General features: G+C 39.7%; 1 protein-coding gene across 1 annotated transcript in view; it reads right to left on the reverse strand.

The window, feature by feature from the left end:
• Window positions 1–13,147, reverse strand: part of LOC138103902 (leukemia inhibitory factor receptor-like) — an 81,769-nt gene extending 68,622 nt beyond the window's left edge. The window contains exon 1 of the mRNA XM_069002528.1: window positions 12,966–13,147. The gene's annotated coding sequence lies outside the window, so the exon portion shown is untranslated. The remainder of the gene's footprint in view (window positions 1–12,965) is intronic.
• Between the last annotated feature and the right edge of the window lie 10,171 nt (window positions 13,148–23,318).

Below are 23,318 nucleotides of genomic sequence, written 5' to 3' on the forward strand. Positions count from 1 at the left end.
GCATCCAAAATTTATTCATGCTCTTGAAGTTTAAAACTCCCTATTTTTCCTGATTTTGGGCATGTGGCATGGTTGCATTAGGAAAACTGCTATGTAACTTCATGGCTCGTATTGCTACTGAGGTACCATTTGGCACCAAGCATAATGTTTTAAATGCAAGAACCAGGAACATTATTATTCACTACTGTGTATTTCAGGGCAGCAGTAGGTGCATTTTCAAATACTCAGGCAAAAAGCTAGACTCTCCATAAAATAAGTGGGAAGGACTTTTCCTTCATAATGGCAATTAAATCTGGCTTGAAATCCACAGACTGCTTGGTAATTCTGGGCAGATGAGCTCCAGCACAAAACAAATGAGCAGTGAGCTACATCTCAATTTTTGTTATTACTTTCAATCCTGTGTGTCGGGCCAGCTGAGCAGTAGAGTGTGCATGATAAGCACAGCTCACTTTTGCCTCAGAGGCACTGGGAACTGGACATTCCGTGCACCATTTTGGATTTGGGGAATATGTTCAAACTTCTGTTTAAGGTGAAGTAGAACTGCTTTGTTTATTTTGAGACCTAGATGAGTAAACTCAGGAATGATGAAAATGGTGATATGGCTTAGGATCTGGGTTGCTCACCATTTGGCAGACCATCATCACAATGTACTCATCTGTTACACACCTGTCTCAATTAGCATGTGGGTATGACTGTGAGGCATAAATCTCTGATGGTGGTCCATTTCATTCCCACATTCTTGTTGCCTCCCCCCCCTTCATGGATTTAGAGAACATAATGACTCATGACTTCTCAGTTTGCCCCAAACTCCTTCTGCTAGGGCACATTTTTTCTGTAGCTGGTCACATGTATTAAGAACATAGTTTTAACTTAGTCTTTCCACTTTGCTTCCTTTTGATTGACCAGCCTTAAGCAGCAGCAGAAAGAGCTTTACTCAGATGCTTCTTGATCTGCCTTGTGTCATCTTAACCACACACTTTGACCGCTGAAGCTATGGGGATTAAATGACTATTCATGTTCTTTATTGACCCCTCGTTATTCCTAATTAATTTTCTTACCCACACATCCTTGAGCAGTATTTTATTTCTGAAGTTATTTCCTTTATTTGTCTTTTTAGTAAATGACCAAATGTCACTTCTATGTAAAACAGGATGCATTAAAATTGTCCGGTATATTATAAATTCTGGTCTTCTGACTTAAAAATAAAGTAACATGTTCCTAATACATTTACCGCCTCAGATTGGTATTAGTATCAGTATTCTCACTGACATTCTGATGGTCAATGATCTGAGGTACTTTAGCTATCAATGTTCTGGTATTTACAGTTATCAGCTGCTAGACAATCTTGTCTAAAATTTTCTTATCAGAGTTGGCTTTATCTTCGTTTATCTTAAGTCAAATTTTTCTTTCTACTTCCTTGAGGTGTCCAATTACCCTTTGTATCTTATTTTCTTTCTTCTGCAAGCACCAAAATTACTAGTGACATCAGAGGACTACAGAAGATCACCTAATTTCTGTTCCTCCAGAAAATTTTATAGTTGTGCCATGACTCCCATGACATCTTAAAAAGACACAACAAAGTCAGTTTTTCTGTGTACTCCCACTCCTTTTTCCAGGAACCACATTTCTATTCAGCTGTTTTCTTCTGTGTAAGGAAAAGGTACATACAATGTCACAGATGGGAACTTACAATGAGCAGGAAGTTTTATGACAATTCCACTGCTCATTATGCTGGAGAAAAACTATTTGCAGTCCAACAAAGTCAGTTTGAGTAGTCTTTAAGATATCTTATCCCACCATCCCACAAAGTCCTTTCCATCATCTCTCTGGTTACAATTATTCGGTTCTAAAATTCCCCACATTTTGTTATTTTTTCTTAATGAGAGCTTAAAACTGCCTTTTAAATTTCTTTTTAACTTATCTTCCTCAAAAAGCTCAGCTATCTTTAACACATCTATACTAAGAAAGTCACTAAAAATTCCCTCCCTCTCTCCTTCTGTCCATAACTGCATTCTTGCTATCACACACAGCTGATCTTGTCTCCATGTGTTATAGCTCTCATTAAATACTCCCACATTTCATGCCTTTTCCTCTTGCTTAATTTGTTTCACCAAATCCTGAAAACCCTGCATGGTCCTCTAGATGCTTGTTTGCCTTATCATGTTTATATCACACCCAGCACGAGAGCAGCTTGGGAGTTCTATACTCATTGTTACATGCCTGTCTCCAGTTATATTCCCATGAGCTCTTTCAATGTTTCTTTGACCTTACACCTAGAATGCTCCTGCATTATCTTCTTTGGTCTGTCATGATATCTTCTGAAGCCTGTTTTCAATTGCTGCCTATTTCAGCCTGTCTTACAGATACGTCCAGAAAGTTGTGTTATATCTGTAACTTGTCTACTGATTTTTCTTACAATTTTTGTGCTATCACTCTTCTCCTTTGCTTCTTGAGATAAAATATGCAATCTGATTAGTAGGAACCACTTTGTTCAATAAATGAATATGCTTGAGAACATTTTTATTAAGAACATTTTTGTGCTATTCAGCTGTATCCTTAACTGTGACAAAAACAATTAATAAACATTAGTTCCCTGTCTTCCACATCTACCTTTACTACTTTCATATTGGAGCCATACAGCAGTGTTTGGTACCACGCTTTGCAATACCCTTGAAGACTATTATCACAATCAGGTAGAATTAATCTTGTAAGTTGTTAGGGATTTCTTTTCTGGGAGGACATTTTTATATTCCCAATGTTTGGGATGCTCCACTGGCTTGAGGTACTGACAGTTTGCTTGTTTTTTCCTTCAAATATTATAAAAATTGAGAATACAATTTCAGAGAATTGATAATATATCAGTGGCAATATAGGGAGACATAATCCTACCCTCCTTTACTTTCTTCCTTCTTCTGACCATTGCTGCTAAAATAGTAATGATCCTCCCTAAGAAGCAGAAGTAATCTTGGATACCTTACCCTCCATTTGGCAGTTCCCTTAGAACAATCTGTGAATGATATCTCGCTCTTCATGGCACCACTCACCATGAAGTTTATTTAAATTACACTATTGATTGTTTTGTCTGAGAAAATCAGCATGGATTTAAGAAACTTTATTAACAAGGCTGTCACATGCATGTCATTCTATATTTTCTGCACTATAGTTTGGAGTACTCCTGCCCCGGGTAACAATGTTCCTTGCATGCCTGGTTAGGATTTCTACAGCAAAGGATACTTCTTGCAGCTTGAATGGAACAGTAAGTCTAAGCTTCTAAGGCACCTAATGAATGAAGGCCACACTCCACAGAATTTGAGTACCTCTGTCCTTGCTCCCCTTTGAAAATTACAGCCCAAACACAACACTAAATGCAGCTGTCAGAGATTTTGAGATGCCTTACAGAAAATACATTTTCATGCTCTTTCTGTCAGCACTTATGTCAGAATAAGAGGCATATTGCCTTTTACAGCAGTTATTATTCCAATATTCCTTTTTCATAATAAAATCAATTGAAACTGTTTAGGCAAGAGATCTCTCATCATGTCATGTCTAGAAGTCTGTGGGAATTCCTGCAAAGCAAAAAATCACTATGTGGCCTGCTAAGTAAAAAGAGCATTTCTCTGGATATCTCATCCAGCATTTCTCTGGATATCTGTCTGTATATCTGTGTCTGGCTATGTGTATCTGCAGGGTGGTATTGCCACCGTAGATCTAATTTAATTAATGAAAGGAAACCATGACTTAGAATTTCTCCTCAGAAGGTTTTTTATCTCAAATTCCATTGTTTGTATTCCTAGGGCATAGCCGTACTTTCCTGCAGTTGAGATTCCAGGATCACAGCTACAATGGAGTAGGAAGAGAAGCAGCACAAGGTAAAATCAGTCTGCTTGTAAAGGATTGCAAATTATATAAGCATTTTCTAACTCAAGTGGCTATTTAGATTTTTTGTTGAACACAGATGGATCTGAAAATAAAGCATATATCTATTGTGAAGTGCTCTGTTGAGTCATTATATCAAAACTAATAATGATTCAGTGCAATAGAGAAGACTTTACAAAGTCTGCTACAGAGCACTCTGCAGCCTGAACCAAGTTACAACCCCTAAGTTGCACATGGAGAGCTTCTCTATGTGTTTGTCACCCAGGCATCAATTGCAGAAGATTCCTTGGCTCTGCTTCTTAACTGCCCAGCTGTGAAGAGTTCTGCAAGACTCCTACAGGTAAAAGCAAAGGGAGATGAGGTAAACAGGTGGGCATTGGCAAGAGGGGCAGCAGAAGGAACAGCAGCTGTCTCAAAAAGCCTTTACCTCAGAAGCCAACATCCTGAAGTACCCAGGGAATATGCTCTGCTCACATTCTGTGCTTTAAAAGCTTTCAAATTTTAAAGGAGAGAAACAAGGGAAATTGAGGAAAATTTGGAAATGGATATGTACTTGGGATGGTTCCTATGCCATTTTAATAGGTGCATTTCTAATGGATTCTTATTGTAAATTATTATACAGTAATACAACCACAGGATATACTTGATTGCAAATCTGGTCTCTGTACTTTAAGAATCATTTCTATAGGACAACAAGATGAGTAGAGGAAAAGAATAAGAAACTGGCATGGAAATTAGGTCTGGGCACAGCTTTACATAATTCCACAGCTGTAAATCTTTGAGAACATCACTGATTCTGAATACTACTACAACGTTCACCATTCTGAATGAGTAACTTCTCCATCACCTAGATAAAAGTAATAGGCTTTGGTTGAACACCCAGCATCTTTTGCATGTGGCAAACCAAGAACTGGAGGTCCAGCAGCCAAGAGAGAGCCAGGAGGACTGGAGCTTAGGAAAGAGTAAGAGTATGTGTATTGACAGCACTGGTCACAGCCTCACTGTCCCTCCCATTGGCACCATTTAGTGAGATGTATTTCTATCACATGGTGGGGGAGTCTGTGTGTGTATACCTCCAATTTCTGTGAATCAGCATCTCAGCTGGATCCATTTGTGTCCAGATAAGCTGTTCTCATGAAAAAAAGAAAAAAAGTCTCCATTAATAACTTAATAGCCTGTTAATTAAAACACTCAGCCTGTGACCTGGGATCTCCTCTGGTTCAAATTTGAGAGCAGATCTTTCCTATGTCAAATGGGGCAATTGTCTTCCATTTCTCCTGTAGAAGTTACCTCACTCCATACAAACTTTGGAAATAGTCTTTGGGCAAGAAAAAGAGAACTGCTTCTGTGTCTTGATGCTGAGGACACAATTCTGGAGTGCTGTGATTCCTATCCCTCCTCCCAGCAGGTACTACAGCATTTTATGAGAAGCAGTATTGGCTTCAGAGGGCAGTGACTGGAGACCTCAGCTGGGGCAGGGCAGGAACCAATGGAAAAATCTTTCTTCTTTAAATGCTTTGGATGTAGAACCAATTCTTCCATTTACAGGGACTTCTTCTTGCTATCTGATTTTTGAGTGAAGGTCGATAGAGAGGCCTAATGCCTGATGGTGGAAATTTCAGAAATGTTAAAGGCAGGAGGTCAAACACAGTGATTTTAAGCAGATAAACAATTACATAGCAACTGATTCTAGAAGCTCCTAGTGGTAACATGGTACTGAAATCTGGGGCCTAAAATATAGGAACTTTATTGTTCTCTTAACATTAGGTTCTGTAACTTTAGAGGCTGCGCTGAAACTTTTTTCTTTCCCCTCCTCAGTGAGATTCTGCACTGCCACAATCAGATAATCATTCGTATTTAGACTAAAAACTTACCTGGTGGAGATCCTTATCAAAGCCTCAGTGTGTTCCTAAATGCAATAAAATGATCAACAATGCTTAATGCCTAGTGTGGTAGTTCTGGGCAGGCAGTCTTGACATACTGGTTGCTGAAAGTTGATGGAATGGCAGCTTGCGTGTGACTATGCTGAAATTGTTTTCTCACATAAAATAAGTAACTAAGTAAGACATATGTAGTGCTTAAGCTGCAAATAGTCTTGTTACATACATATCTTGGTCCAAAGTTTGAAGATAAGATTTTTGAGTAGAACTGTCTTGTTCCATTCCAGGAAAGCTCATCTGCTTTTTCAAGCCAAAAATGTGATGCTACTCTCCCCTACAATTCTTGACCCATGTAGCATAGAAATTCTATGATAGCTAATGATGAAGGATTACAGTATAGCTAGCTGTAATATAGCTTTTGGAACCATGTAAAAGTAATCATTACGAACTTGTGAGCCTTCTTTCCTCCAAAACCTATTATGCTAAATAGTGTGTACTGAAGTACTTTTGAAAGCCATCACTTCAGAATGGGATTATTTGATTAAAATGAACTCAGGAAATGGGTTTATTCACTGTCTAGGTTATATAAATAAGGATAAAGTCTTCATTTTCCTTAGGACTTTTCACAAGCACTAAATAGGTAAAACAAAAATTATTAAGCCTATCTATGCAAATCTTTATCAAGTCAAACATGCTATTGTTAACTACATTTAGTACTTAAAAAGGTAAACAGGTAGATGTAGTTATCTTGCCTTACAACTGCTCTCGAGATTTATATTTACTGTGGGTATGCTCCTAATGCCTGTATTCACATCAACGACCCTTACATGCTTTTAGTAACTTTGTTAAGAACTCCTAGTCACCAAAAACATACTTGTGATTCTTTGTGCTTTAGAAATATTCTGAATTAAGTGAATCTACCTTACTAAGCACCTTAGTATTCAAGTACCAAAAATATGTGTAGACATTTTCAGCTTTTAGTCTTCTTTACTGCATTGCCCATAAAGAAATCTTGTAAGGGAGACTGCTTTTTAAAGGCACAAAAGATAATGTAAACCCAAAATGTCATTTGAGAAGTTTAATTGCTTCAGAATAGTGCAATTACATGAACTGAACATAAGAAGAGCTACAGCTAATATTTGTATTATGCTTGACTCAAAAAAAATATTTACTGAAAGGGATAGGGCAGGGTGCTGAATTTGATGAGTCTGGAATTAAGGACAGTAAACAGGATAAGCATTCACTCTGAAAGTCCATGCTTTATAGAGAATATCTCTGAAATAACTAAAGGAAAAGAGAAATAGCAAAACAAGGGAGATCTGCCAGTCTCCTTTGTAGGAGTAAACAGGATTAGGTATATATAATGAGATTATAAACTAATTCTCTTGGCAACACCCACATAAATGAACAAACAAAGGGGAGGGAGATGGACTCTGCAGTAACTGTTAATAGCAGCAATGTAGCAGCCATAAGAATAAGGCTCTCCCCTCCCATGCCCTCTCCTCCCAACTGGAATACTATTCTAGTTGTAGGACTATAATTAAAACTGTAACCAAGCATGGTGTCTGATACCAAGAGTTTTTCTGTCCAGCAGTCAGTGTGTTCAAGCAAGACAACAGGACAAAAAGTGTTCCCATGCTGACCTTTTCCACAAGTCACTGTTCATTTTCTCCTTAATTCTCTGGAAGCATATCATTAAAGATATACAAGACACCAAAACCAGGGTAAATGTGGTTTCTGTCTGTTGCCACAGAAACAGCTCCATAATTAGGAGATTATAACCCGTCCTGGTAGAATATTCTCTTTATTAGTGATATTCTACCTGTATCAGAATCAAGCTTGTGATAACATCTGGAAGAATATATAATCTCACTGTCATTCCTGTTACCAAAGTCTTATCTGATCTCTGTTTTTCCTTTTCCTGTACTGTCACTGGTGGACTCAGAGTTCATAATATTTCCTGTGCTATTTAAAGAACTTTTTGGGCTGGTGCATTATTTTAAGCCTGCCTCTGTATGCTTTAAAATACCAACAGGAAGCATTTACCCTACACAAATCATAGCTACTCTACAATGCTCACTTCATACAGAGAAACCAGATTTGGCACATTATACATATATATATATACATATAAACAGGATAAGGTATGAAAACAGAGGATTCTGGACCACACAACATTTTCATTTTCTGCCCACTCTTCAAATATACTTTCCATATTAGGGAACTGCTTGGGAAGGTCTCTGACTTGGGAAGTGGCATGTGAATCATGCTGAAAAGATTGTATTGTAGAGGATGTGACTGAGAGAATGAGAACTGTAACTTCTGAGAGCAACTGGTGGTGAAAGATGTGTGCTGTGCCAGGATTGTTGGGGTCCACCACTTGCAGAGTTATTTCACCCACATAATCTGAGATCTTCCTCTGTGTTTGTTCTGCTTCTGCTCAGTAAGAAAACTACTACATCCTCATACCAGAGCCCCCAAAATGATTTATCCCTAGGTCATTTTCACATGATCTCTTTTCTCCTGTTCAGTCTAAACAAATAGAATGTCAATTTACTTGAAAGTTTTATGAAAGCTATTTTTTCCTATCAAGTAGGCAAAATTACGGCTTATTATTTATCTGATGAATTTGCATGGGAAAGGCTATGGAAACGATCTAAGGTTCCTTGCAAAATCCAGCAGGTCTCCTTACTGCTATGTATCCTGGATCACAGGCTGCCACTTTTGAGAAAGAGGAGTTACCTAAAAGCACCTACAGCATTTCTTTTCAAGGGTGAATGTAAGGAGGATATAGACCAGGTATGTAACAAACACACGTGGTATGAACATACCACATATGAAAGAAAATCTAGTTAGCACTTATTCATTTCTGTAGTGAAATTACCCTTATCCTCTTTTTTTTTTTTTTTTTTTTTTTTTTTTTTTTTTTTTTTTTTTTGGTCTATGATATTTAAAATGACAAGCAAACAATAGGTCAGCTAAACCCAAACCAGGTTGTTGGCAGCTGGGTCCCAGAGATGGAAAGATGCCAAGGGAAGCTGATTGCCGAGTGTGAAAACAAGCATCAGGAACAATGAAACAATTTTTCTCAGCTATTCCTCTTGCGTAGGAGGCATGTGGCTCTACAGACCCCAAATCCTCCAGCAAATGTTAGTGCTGCCATGTGTGTTAATTCCTCAACAGCTTGCAAGGACAGTGGCATCCAAAGATAAGCTGGAAGTGATCTCTTCCCCACTAACATCCTCTTACATATGCAAGGACAGCTTTCTTCCCTTGAGCTTTGACAACCACAAATCCACAGATGACCGCCAGGCTAACAAATACAGAATATCAGAATGAATCATGTCACATGAAGGTTGGAAGTGACGTCTAGAGGTCATCTGGTCCAACTTCCCACAAGCAGGTCAGCAGTTTGTGATGACCATGTAGAGTTACATGGACCATGTAGAGTTACATGGACCATGTAAACTATCAGAGTCTCCAAGGCTAGAAACTCCACCCCCTCTCTAGGGAACCTGTTCCTGTGCTCAGTGAACCTTAGAGTAAAAAAATGAAAGTTTTTCCTGATGTCCAGAGGGAACATCCTGTGCTTCAGTTTGTGCCGATTTCCTTTCAGTTACGGGGCACCTCTGGAAAAAGCCTGGCTCCACCCTGTTTACAGATTCCCTACAGTTTTATACACGTTGATGTGATCCCTCCATGAGCCTTCCCTTCTCCATGCTGAACATTCCCAGCTCTATCAGCCTGTCCTAACAGGGGCAATGATCTTACACATTAATCATCTTAGTGGTCCTTCTCTGGACTCTCCAGTAGTTCTGCACAAGGCTCTTTATTTCCAGCAACAGCAAAGAGCACCCTATGGGGTCATTGAAATTCTGTTTTCTACCACAAACATGCTGAAAGAGGTAGGGTTTATAGAATTCCCTCTTAATTAATTTCTGTAGTGGAAGGGAGGGTTAAAGTGTCTTCCTGATGCAGTGGTCTATTCTCCAGCACTGCAGACAGTAGTGCTTTCCACATGCAGCACCTGCCTCTCATGAAGCCGTGGTAGCTATGAGCAACGACTGCATTGTCCTTCCGGTGTTTTTCAAAACCTCCCAGAATAATCTTCTCCATAACCTTACCAGGCATTGAAGTGAGACTGACAGGCCTGTAGTTTCCATGGTCATCCTTCTTGCCCTTTCAAAATCTGATTCTCTTGTCTTCCTTTCTGTTTAGGATTAATCCATTCCTGCCTCCTAGCAACCACTTGCCATTACAACTCGAGCCAAGACAGCCTCTAAACATCCGCTGTGTAAGTACCTAATGCAAGTGGAGTTAATGAACTGTTTGTAAGTACTGTTCTCTCTAGCTAGCACAGCCTCAGATCCGCACCACAAATGCCTCTGTCAGCACTCTCAGGATTGAGATCTTGAGATTTTTAGCAAACACAGCAACTGATAACTTGTGCTTGAGTAACTAGGAAAAATATGCTCTTCCCTTGACATACCAAATCTGGATGGACTTGCTGAGGACCCTATGAATGCCGTACAGGACTGCTAAGGTGCTAACAGAAATATGTTAATCCATTTAACCAGAGCACTTGCATTTGGTACTTATTTATTCTAGACTCCTTCTATCATCAGGGGAGAGAGATACCTAGGGAGAGCAATTTAAATCCAAATCTGAGTTGGTCTTTGGGGCTGTCTCTTTCTCCACTAAATCCACAGTGACTTAAAACAGCTGGACTTCTGACTTGGACATCTCAGCATCTGAAGCTAGGTAGGATGAATCTGGGCGTGTCTCAGGAATCCCTGTTTTTCACCTATATCATTATCTCTGTGTATGAATAAGCAAAGGATGTATAACCAGGTTGGCATCATCTGACATTTCTTCTGAGTCATTTGAGGAACTGAACTGCACTAAGCATCTCTGAGATGTACCTCATAGAATCACAGAACCACAGAACAGTTTGGGTTGGAAAGGACCTTAAAGGTCATATAGTTCCAAGCCCTCTGCCATGGGCAACAATTCTGTCACGTTAAACCATGATCAGTGCTACTGAAACATGAACATTTGCATCAAACCATTTATTTAACTCCTCCTGGGGGATGCCCTCTAATACTCTAGCCAGCTGTGTTTGCAGGAGGCAGGTATCTACTCTGCTTATTTTACTGATGAATAAATTCATTCACCTTGTAACAACTGTCTGCCAAATCAGTTCTTCACACTTTTTCTAGTAACAGAAACTTTAGCAGAAATATTGGTTTAAGAGATTCCTGCCTCTTGTCCCACTACATGGTCCAGAGCTCTTTTGATTATGCTAACGCTACTGTCTGTGCAATCATATTATAATGTAGATCAATGAACAACTAATTTTAGAAAGAACCCTTCAAAATCTCTTACACTGAAGATTGTATTTAAGAAAGCACATACCACTGTCATAAATAACGAGGTAGCTGTGTGGAAAAATCTGTTACAATTTTCAGCTGGATTCAGATCAGGTTTACTCATTGGCTTTGGCAAGTGAACACTCAGGTCACACAGAGAGCACTCCAAGTAACATATTATAAAGTAAATTGAGTATGGAATACTCCAGAGAGCTCAGACAGGAAAGGTGGGATTCATCTCACTTCATGTTACAACTCTGCAACATGGATCTCTGCTCATTTTCAGATAATGGACAGAAACAGCCTTTTAAAAAGGTGATTTACAGATGATAAGATGAATTGTGCTTTGCTAAGTGCCTGTTTCTCACCACTGATTGTAAGGAAGTGTGGAGTCACTAGCTTAGTTGTGGAATCTGTATTAGAGACAGCTATGAATTCCTCCCTGCTTTTCCTGGCAGAGCCATGGCACAAGCATGTGTGTGTGAGCATAGGCACACACAGGCACATGCCTACATACATACACACACAATTAATTCCGAGGTAACATACACGTATGTATGTGTTAGTTCACATGTATGAGCCCTTTCCCCTCTGGTTTGCTGCCAAAGATTTCTCTTTATAAAGTGACCTTGATATGTGCTACAAATTATGTGCATTCTTCAAAGCTGAGAAGAAAGGCAACAGATCAGGCTTCCTTCTCTTGCCCAAGTCCTCCAACTTCACACCTGCTAACCTGGAGGTTCAACTGCTAGCAACAGTGCTCGCCTTTCACTCAGTTACTGGCACTGCCTAAGCACAAAATCAAGACAGCAACAAGTGTTTGAATTAGCATAAAAGGCAGATAGTCCTTGGATATCCATGCTGCAATAGTGAATTTAAGCACACCTCCTTGTGAGCTCTATTAAATGACGTAAGGATGTACAAGCTCCAAATGTTCCAAACTCCAGTGTTCTCCCTTTAACTGAGAAGAAATTTTAAGTTAAAGAAGTTAGCTAATAACCATGTAGTAACTCAGAGGTTATTTGCTGTGGGTGCTGTGTTTGCTGTCTTCTCACACAAACATTCATATCTCCTTCACTATACTCTAGTAGTAAACTAGCTACCCTTTCCTACGCCTTGGGAGTTAATCTACCCATTTCAGTCACATACATTTAAACAGGTTGTGGCAGTGCAGGCGGCTGCAACAACCCTGACCTCAGATAAAGCATTAGAAGCTAATCTTTGGTGGTCAGGGAGCAATGTCCAAAGACTGTCTCTGTGGTTAGGGCGAGGTCCTATCACCCCTTGGTGCAGTTATTTGCATGTTCTATGTTGATTGGTTAATGTTTTCCCCTCTCTTTTTTTTATGTATGAAGTTGTAAGTATTCATTTCCCTTAGTTAACTCTGTATTAGTTCTAGAGAGTACTGTACTCCTCGACACCCCATTGGTTACTTCCCTTGTTCCCGCCTATGTGTTGCTCCCATTGGTTCTCTTGGCTTCAGCCCTTCCTCCTTCCCTCTGTCCCATTGACTGTATCCCTTATCCCCGCCTTTCCATCCCTCAGTATAGAATCCCTGGTCCCTTGAGTATTTTCAGCTCTTTGTCCCTAGTCCTTTCATGTTTGTAAACCCTTTATGTGGAATCTACACGAGGAGTCCCCTCTCTCCTTATTTGCCTCCCCCTGCGTGCCTGACAACCAGCTCAGGAGTAGCTCCCTTGGGTGAGGAACTCACTCTCTCTGAACTCTTTTTGTGTGTGAAGCCGCCGTGAACCAGAGGGTGCAGCCAGACCTCTGGGCTTCTTCAGTGTTTTTCCTGGCTAGTGTGCAGTCCTCAACAGGTGAAGGTTCTGGGACTTACCCTCCCTTGACACCTTGAGGCATCTCTTCAATCTGCATTATTCAGCCTAAGCTTCACTCTGCTCTCAGGCTGGAGGCACTAAGTGTGTTGGACCTGCAAGACTAAATGGCATGAGAAAGATTTCCAATGCAGTTTCATAAGCAGTGAAAGTGAAGTGAAAAAAAAGAAGTGAAGACTATTTTCAGGTTCTCCAGCATACAGAGATTTCTGGACCCACCTAGCTGCTTTCTATATGGATTCAGAAATACAAGGGATAAAATAAAATTTTGATCTCCTTCCTGCTTCTTTTCTGTTTGTTTGGCCTAAACCCAAGCTGTGCATACACAAAATATTGCTTGTCAGAGTGCTTTCCTGCCAGAGTAATTTGCAAACTCAAATTATGTATCACAACACCCTTGCAAGGTGGAAAGGAAACTAAAAAGCTGACAACAAACCATCACTTGTTGGAGGAATCTTATGTAGGTCAGAGCTTATCTTTGGGTCTAGGGTTTTTAAGTAATGGGTCAAAGCAACACTGAGGGAGAGGACAGGATCTCCATACCCCCATCAGTGTGAATGGGAATGAAGGCTACTTGGTACTTATGCAACCTTCATGTCACCCCTCAGTCTCAAAAAGCCAAACTCCTAAAGTATTTAAAGCAGCAGAATAGTGACTTGTAAGGTCTCGAAAGCATCTACATCTCCCATCTAAAATCCCACAAGTTCAACCTGACTCTTCAGATACTTACATACTTTTTAAACATGGCCTTAAATAAGGCACATGAAATAGAAATCTCAGAGGTTGTGATTCTCCATGTCCTGAACAAACAGCCTGCCTCCAGAATTGTTTCTTATCCCTTCTACAGTATCCTATTGTCTCCCTGCAATGTCTGCAGACACTGTGGCACCATTTGGGCAATCTCTAGTGGTTGTCTTCTTTGCCAGTTCAGTGTTTGTAATTTTTATTTCTTCCTGGTTTTGAAGTGGCTTATCTGGCACAATGTTATTGCAATGTTATTATTTGCTGGCCCAATGAAAGTACGATTAAAGAAAAGAATATAAACAAGCTTTGGAAAAAGATGTAATTTGAATTCTTGCTGATAAATTTAATTCTTCTGTAGACTACCACTGAGTTTAGAATTAGAGATGGGCCTCAGTCAATTTTAACATCTGGACCTACACCCACAGGATGAATTCACAATAGTTCTTGTCATTACAACAGAATAAATTACTCACTTATTTAACCCTAAACTTTCCAGAAGCTGGTACATTCACATGCCAGGGTGAACTGTGAAGTGTCAAGCAAGAGTCTGGAGCCCTGCTGCACTGCGGTTATTATTGACTTTACCTCCTTGGAGGACCCTGGGTGATGATGCTTTCCAAAGTTACAGAGTATATCAGAGCGACAGTCAGAAATTGACCACTGGTAAAAATGAAGTGTAAAACATATTTTCTTCTACTACCAGTGCCTCACCTGAAACTCAACTCTCTCTTTCAGTGAATGTTTGAAGCAGAAGGAAGAACTTCAAGCTCACTAAGCACAGTCTTCTGGGAACTATCAGATGTATTCATCATGAATTATTCTCAGCTGCCCTTCCTGGGAGGAGCAGGATGAAAGAACCTATAAGCTTTTTGTAATTGATTTGTGATCTGTCAGGTTCACAGAGCATAAAATAAAATAAAGAGCCTTCTATTAGGCTGCAGTAACCCAGTCACTAGTGCAAGGAAAAGCAAACAAAGAGCTTCCCTTAGCTACAAACACTGTGGTATTCTCAGCCTGTGAACACTGACTGACTTGCTATTACGCACATATAGCCAAGCTCTGGCCTTCCCCACATTTGCCCTTTCAATAGCCACATCCTGGCTAGCCCACAATGCACAAACCCAGCATGACCACCCAGGTTGGGAGTGTGAGAATGGCAGATGCAGGAGGGAGGGCAGCAGCTGTGGGCAGCATGGAGAAGCACCCACTTCAAATGGCATAAAGTGCTGGATAAAAGATGCAGACATGGAGAGAGCTAGAATCCTCCAGGTCAAGGGCATTCTCTCCCCACCAGCTTGGCTGGAAGCCACATTCCTACATTCCTGGCTCTGCCACAGAACAAGCCAGTGTTGTAAAGGGACAGGCCAAATGCTTTGTTGTGGGTAATGTATGTCAGGACAGCTTTAACAGACAGCCAAAGTTTTACAGTTCTGCTGGCTGTATCCTGGGACCTGAACTTCACAAATGATTACTAGATTAAGTTATTCTGTAGACTTTTTTGATACAACCCACTGAATTTAAAACTGTTTCTCTTACACTGGAAAGAATTCACTGGGATTAAAATACATCCTTCCTTATTGAAATGTTTATGACTTGATTTAAAAATGCCGTGACACTGGCACATCAGTGATTTTCTGCTGAGATTACTAAAGAGAGTTTTACTTTGCAAGGAGAACTCTGAGATTCACCATTACTTCACACAAAATATGACAGGAGACACAACTTTCATCAGCAATTTATATGCCACTAAAGCCTGTTTCTTTCATGTGCTGAAACAGCAGAACAGATAAGAAGTAGGAACAGACACAGTGTTCTGGTATTTACTATATTTTAGCCAACCATGCCTTAGGTGCATTAGTCATCCACCTGTTTTCCAAGGGGTGAGAGATATGGGAGTTTGATATTTAGGTATGGTGTTTCGGGCACTGACGTGATGGCTAAGACACACAGGCAAGGGAAGACCTGGGAGGGTGGGTGCATTCTTCACTATATTCTCTCACAAACTCCTTTCCTTCTTCCTTTATAAGGCCTAGGGAATACAGAGCTTGCCAGTGCCCCCAGTACCATATAGGATCTTTCCTGGCTAGGTGTGTAGGGGGAGAGGAGAGATACATCAGACTGTCTAGATGAAACTTCATGATTACAACACAGAGACCCTGGAACCCAGAATATTTTATAATTTAAATTTTACTGCACTTTTTCTTTAGGTATAGTGTCCTTAGTGGTTGCAGTCCAGGGGATAACTAGGTTGTCTTTACACCAGTAAACTAAGCAGATCCAGGAAACTTGTGTGATTCTTGATCAACTGCCTTCGCTGTTTAACTGTTCAAGCAGTTGGGCAGTGGGCCATGGCTTCAGCTGAAGCCAGGTAGGGGTCTCCCAGACAATTCCCAGGTATGCTTCCAGGAATCAGTCACAACTAGTGGTCTGGATACAGCCAACATGCGTTGTTGGAGGGCAAAACTACTTAACTGCATAGACATAGCTGTTCTGCACCAGTTAAACTCAGTGCCAAAAATGCTTTTTGTTTCCTAATATAAGAAATTGCTAGTATACATTTAGCCTGAAAAGCCTGGCCTTGTCATACTGAAGACACTGACAGAAATGGAGTATTAGAAGGTTTAGCTTTCAGATGCTTTTTTTCCTTCCCCCGATTCCTCCTGCTCTCTCTCTCTCCCTGCAAAATCTGTTTGTACAGTCATGCAGTGGTCTGAAATATGTTAAAATCTGTGTGTTATTTGGGTCCTGATAAGAAAAAGGAGGTAGGTTTAAGTCTAGGGGGCTGGGGGTGGGACATAGCGAGAACTGCTGATCGTGGAAATCCTGAGAGAGCAGAAGTGACAAACAGCAATAATAAGAATGGACATTTTTGTGTGTGAGCAGTACAACTGCAGTTTCTTTTCAGAAAAATATCCACCACAGGCTCATTTACTATGAGCCAGGGAATTGCACATCTCTTTAATAATTCTTTTTTTTTCTTCTGAAGTGGACAATGCAGGACAACTCCAAACTTTTTTTTTCCCAATCAGTTTCCCTTCACTTTTTCAGCCTGAGGTGACTGGATCAAAACTTTTGAAGAAAGTTTGTTTTCTGAAACAAGATCTGAACCAAAGGCCATTCAAAATAATTTTCTTCATGGAAACTGTTCTATTTCTGTTAAATTTGATAACAGCTTGTTTTTACAAAATAAGACATTGATGCCAAATTGAAGCTGGCAATATCATTTAAAGATGTGTTACTCTGGATATAAACAGGAAATGTTTAGAGTGCTGATCCAATGATTAATGAATATTTCCATGTCTATATAGCAGCCAATTTTCCCTTTTCTTGGAGATTACTCAATTACACAAGCTACAGAAGGGCCAGAATTTTGGTCCCATGTATTGAAGTATACAAAAAATACTTCTGTACAAATGCTGTCATGATTTTCTCCCTTTGAAATCAATTACAGGCATCTTCACTGACTCCAGTGGGAGTGAGAAGCAAGCCAATGTCTGAAAGGTTCTTCGCTCACACCTCTTTTTCAGGACCAAAGCAGTTTTCTTCTGCAGGAATTCTCAGCCTTCCCTCAGTTCATTCACAGATACCACTCCTTAATAGTCTGACTACACCTTAGTGAGAAACCCCTCGCTTTCCTCTCCATTAAGCACCCTAATATTTCTTAGTGACTGGAGGGAAAAGAGGGAATTTGACTGAGTAGTTCTGAAGCTATTGTATGGATCTAGACAGACACCCACTGTAATCTTTTTAGGCTGCCCGTAATCTAAATACACATTAGAAGGGAGCCTAACAACAGAACACTCTAGTTGCCAGATCTAATTGTCTGACCAAAGAGTACCAATTTAGGATAACAATAGCAAAGGGCAGAACTTGTTAACTAGTACATGCTGTCCCCAGACCAACAAACCAGCGAAAAGAGAAAAATAAAGGAATATGTATTATTGTCATCTTCTCTGTTCTTTTTGTAAGGACATAAAAACCTCAGGCACCCAAGGGAGCCAAAACCTTCAGGACAGCTGCTTGACTTGGCACTTTAACTTGCAAGTCAAGCATATCAGCATTTATTTGGTGGAATTTCTGAGAAGTAGAAACTGCACTGACCAGAGCCTTTGTAGGCAAACTGAAAAGAAATATCAGGTGGAAAAAGAACAACATGCTAGTGTTTTTCTAGTGAACTCATAGACAAGTTGAGACTTACCCTTGAGAGCCAGCCAGGTACTCCTATGTTTCTGCAAGGTGTCAAGAGATCTCTGCTTATGCTGGAAGCAGTAGGAGGGAGTAGGGCTTCACAGGAGACAGCATTACAAGTCAGCATTTGGTTTCCTTTTGTCTATTCTCATTGTAGATGTTTTTCTTCAGTTTTATCAAGCCCAAGACTGCCTTATTTCTGCTTTTGCCATGTTCTGGATAGCCAAGCTCTCAAGTAGCCCTTGTATGAGGAGGAGAAATCTCTATACAAATATTCACCTACAACACAAAAACTGTCTGAGGTAATAACTTGGCAGAAAAACTCACTTATGTAAGAGGAGTTGCCCCAGCCTCAAATGTCTCTACCACATAGCTTTCAGGAATGAAGGGTGTTTAAAGTTAATAACTCACTGTGTAATCTTTAACTATGTGATTGTTCATATCTGAAACGGGTTGTCGTAGGAGGAAAAAAAAAAAGGAGAAATGGCATGCTTAACCCTCTTTATTAATGCTAGGTAGGCAGGGAAAAGCTGTGTGTAATATATAGCTTTATTCTGTAGTAATACATGCATTACACATATATTATGTATTTATTCTGTGTATGTACATAGCAACTAAAAACTCCCATTAAGGACCTGACCTGATGCTTGCTGAAGTCCATGGAGCTGCTATTGACCTAAATTACTTTGGATAACTGCTAGTCCCAAGTACTTAAATTTAGAAGTCTCCAGTAATGACCGTAACATAATGACTTAATTAAGGCTTTAAACTGAAGTGAGACTTGGGCACGCTGAAAGTCTGGCTTATTTCTTGAGGCTCAAACCATTTCTCTTCTGGTTCTAACCAAAAGACTGCCTCACCTATTTGAAAAACAATCCAAGGCCCTTGTTGTTCTTAGCTATGACACTGACTTTCATTCTCAACCAAGTAAATAAACTGAACTCTGTGTTTATCCTTTCTATTTTCCCTGTTCTGCTTGAGTGTGTGGGAATGTGTGTATTTTCATTTCTTTATTTATTCTGTGATCACTTTTTGCTTGCTGAAGCCACAGCTTTCAAAGTCATACCTGAATGTTTCCAATATAGTCAGACACTATTCAGGGAACAGGCAGCTTTTATTCTCCCTGTTCAAGGAGGTTGGCTATGTTGTCATGTATCTGTATCACAATTTCTTTTTCAAGTACAGGCAGTTATTTTCTCCACTACATTCCAGTAGACAGCTGTCAGTTTAATTGTCTCCTTCTCATTTAAGCAACTTGTGCCATCCTACCAGCATAAGTATCACAGATGTAGGCAAGAATAAATCTGTAGGACTCTGGCTAAAAGAATGGGGCTTCATTACTGGCACACACAGAGTTATATATTTGGAGGGAAAAAAGAATAGATAATAATCTGTGCAAAATAGCAGTATATTCAACCCAAGAGTTAGGATGCACTGGTTTTAGCCCCATATGAGCTAATAGGAATACAGAATTATACTGTATTGGAGCATTTTGTTCATTACCAATCATTAAAATATTCTGCAATAAAGTCTATGCAGTATTTTATGTAGAAATGAGATTGAAATCATGTCTTTGAAATGTAGCATAGATAGTTTGAGTTCTCCTGTGATTGGAACAGAGTCACTTGGAAAAACAACAGTGGTAGCAGTGCTTTGGTTAGACCTTGCAGGGTACAGTGAGGACTGGCTGTTCCTTGAAGGAAGGGAAGCCAGGAGTTGAGCATAATACAAGACTGTCAGGGCAAAGCTCAGATCCCACACTCGCCAAGGAAGATGAGCAGCATGGGCTCAGAGATGGTAGCCAAAGTCAGCAAAGGATCCAGATTATCGTGTGAATTCATGGTAATATGGCAGGTCTGAGGTCAAGCCACAAAGTAAATCCAGAGATCAGGAGCAGGATAAGATTTGATGAGGGCAGGACACAGCTCAGCAAAAATGGAGCAGGTCCAGAATAATGAGACAGGTCTGAGAACAAGCGAGGGAGTCAGTCTGCAGAAAAGGATCAATGGGATCCACTGCTAGGCTGGGCTGTGGCTGAGGTAGAGATCAGTATTCCCACAACTGGGACTAAATTCCAGCAGGGACTAAATCCCTGACATGAGCTTAAAAGAGGAACCTAGCTGCAAGGGCAGAGTGTTTTGGAGACCCCAGGGGAGGCTGGCCAATGCAGTTAAGGGCTCTGGGTACACCATGGGGACTGACAAGATCCTGTCTCAGTAGCCACAGTCCTGAGGATTAACTGAGCAATTCAGTCTGTGACTACTGATCCTGCATGTATGAGGAGTCAGTTCCTCCTAAATTCATCATCTGCTAGTATAATTTCTTAATATAAACCACGTATAATATTTTAAATCTTTGCATTATGAGTTTATTTATATAATGAATGTATAGCATATTTTAAAGATGTGATTTGATTTTTCCTTAACTATTTTTGTACTGCAGTTTGACTCACTCCTGCCTTCTGCTCATTCACTCTCATGCTGACATTATTGGAAAAAAAATAATTTTCAGTAGCAAAAGAAAACATTTTTTCTCCATGGCCTTATAACCATACTACTGTTTTTAGTGGATTGAGTTATCTGATGTATTACTGTTCACAGTCAATCAGCCATCTGTCACTCAAGAATTGTCTTCAACCAGTGAATATTTGGATGCAAGCTTCAGCCAAAAACTTCTTCAGAAATAGAGATGTCTGGTCAGACCTACTGCATGCTCTGTTTTTTACTGCATGCTCTAAAGAAGGGGTTTATGATGGTATTCAGCCATGACCTCGATAATGAAACAGACTCTCCATGACAGGAGCACCAGAAGTAACACTGCAGCAGGGACAGAGAAGAAAATGAGGACTCAGAATAATAATCAAAAATAAAAGGCTGTTTTATCTGTCTCTAAATTTCAAAGAATTTGAGAACAGGTCTTGTGTGAGTACAGCTTTGTCATATTTGGTCCTGTGTTCTTTCTAGCATGTCTGGTTTGAGTCTCCAAATGAACAACCCAGTATTTCACAGTAGCATTTACAGTCAGCACTCTCATTTCAGGCTCTCATTCAGAGTTAAACACAATCAAGAGTTCAAGAATGCAGGGTCTTACTTTGGAATTGTTACAAAGATTCCGTGTTTATTAACATACAGTTCATGTCAAGATGCTTCCAGTTATACCAAGCACCATCTCTTTTGTTTATGCATTTGTATGACACAGGCACAGGGTGTATGGCATTGCTCCAGAAGACCCTGTCCCTTGCCAGTGTACACATAGGCTGAAGGTTAAAGGAATGGGAGAACTTGCAGATTTATTACCGTAATAAGATCTTTTTTTCAAAGATAAATTTTGAGCTTTAGGAGCTACTATATTCTTATACATCCAGCTGCAGCTGCTACACCACTCAGAAGGAGCACAGTAGAAGGGATATAAAACATTTCATTTCCATTTATACCACACACAGCTGCAGAAACGTAAGCCAAATAGTGTAAGTGCACCTTAGCTGGATATAGTCAAGCATTTTCTCTGCTGAATAGCACCATAATTTTCACTGGTTTGTTTCAACTCTGGAAGTTTGTGGCATTGTGTATGACATGGAAATCATTAGTTCAGCAGCCTTCTCTTGTTAATATATCCCTGAAGTAAAACAATATCCTGATTTCTTGTTAGGGAATGATTCAGAAATCTTGTTTGTCCTGGCAGTGCTTTGCATGCAAGTTAAAACTTAGATATCCATCTCCTCACGTTCCTTCACATCTCAGAAGATTCTATATCTGTAAAGAACAATAGCCTGTCAGCTGCTACAGTCTGACACTCTTTTCTGGAGAAATCAGACTTGAACCCATCAGCAGAATGCTTTTTTCCATAGCCCTGCCTTTTATTTCTATACTTACTTATTCTGGTGGCTACTTTTCCACTATGCCTTTCCTTATTAAGAACCATTAATCATGCTTTGTCCATCCCAGCATTAGGAGGACTGTTTCACCTATGTATACCTCAGTTTCTCCTCAGTGTAAGACTAACAAGGAATTGTGTTAGTGGTGCATAGACAGACAGCTACATTGTCAGGTAACACATATATTCTGCATAGAGGTTAAAAAACCCCAAACAACAACAGTAAAGAGAGAAAATACTCATGATTTTTTGCATTTCTATGAAACAAGGGAAGGGGGGAGAAGTAAGGTTTGTCCTGTGTATGGTGCTGAGAAAAGCACGACTGTTCTATACCCTGGGAGTGGGAGACTACAAAGGCAGTAACAATGGACTCTAAAGTGTAGCCACGACAATGAAGCTTAAATCTTAAGGAAAAATTTCTTCTAAGAAAAATTGTGAAGATACAGCATGGCTAGGTTACAGAATTCAATGGTGAAATCTCCATGTTTTGATGATTTAAAAATAAGCTATGAAAATTTCTATTAGGAATGGCAAATGCTCTGTCTTAAGGAAGAAGGTTATACTAACCCAGGAAAAAGAGAAGGTTGAAACAGCCTCTAAGGGTCTTTTTGCAAGATTATTTTCAGGTTCTTTCTCTGTCAGCAGAGGTGATACACAGCCTGGAAAAATGGACTTATTAAAGGAGATTAAAAGAAATTGATCTTCAAAATTTGTGAAAGAGATTAGGAACTCCACAGGGTCATTGTCTTAGGATGTACCGCAAAGAGGATAGTTCTCATTTACCTAAGTCACAATTTAATATATCAGGGGGCTGGGCAAGTGTTTGTTGTGGGAAGTTGTTATTAGAAAGAATTAAAATATGATATGTAAGCAACAGTCATTAGAGTGCTGATGACACATTCCCACAGTAGCACTTGGGGTGGCCTTTAACATTATTGCTTATGAAAATCTGTCCTCAACTAATTGTCTAGGTCCCCTCTAGAGTCAGTGGGAGAGATAGATGGCCCTTGAGGTGATAGAGCCCATCATTCTTAGAAATGTCAGGCTTCAATACCTGTTTCTCTGTTAACTGGAGAGTGAACTATACAACCACTGAACACTAAAGCTGGAATGATGTAAAACAAATTTCACCTGTAAGGTCTTTACATTGATGTGTTTTCTGAAAAGTAAGGTATAGCTCAACTGCAAGGAGGAATTTATACTTCTCCTTAACTGTATTAATCAAAATTAATTCCCCATGGTCTTCATACATCAGAGCTCCATACATCAGTTAGTCATCTGCAAAACACCAGATTTTACTAAAGTAATTTAGTCCCATCCACATCTGGCTTCTATTAATAAAAAAAAAAAAAAAAAAGAAATTACCGAGGCCAATTAGATCTCATCGTTTTTACAAATCAGAATTAATGCACAGCGATAATAAAGATCAGATTTTTCAAATTTATGAGGCTGATATAGGTAACACATTCTTTGAAAGACTTGTTATTTATATTACCTACTAGTACAGGTAATAAAGTTGACAAGGGATGCAGGATGTTGTAATTTGCAGG

This window comes from Aphelocoma coerulescens (genome assembly GCF_041296385.1).
Source record: "Aphelocoma coerulescens isolate FSJ_1873_10779 chromosome Z unlocalized genomic scaffold, UR_Acoe_1.0 ChrZ, whole genome shotgun sequence".
NCBI classification, from domain to species: Eukaryota; Metazoa; Chordata; class Aves; order Passeriformes; family Corvidae; genus Aphelocoma; species Aphelocoma coerulescens.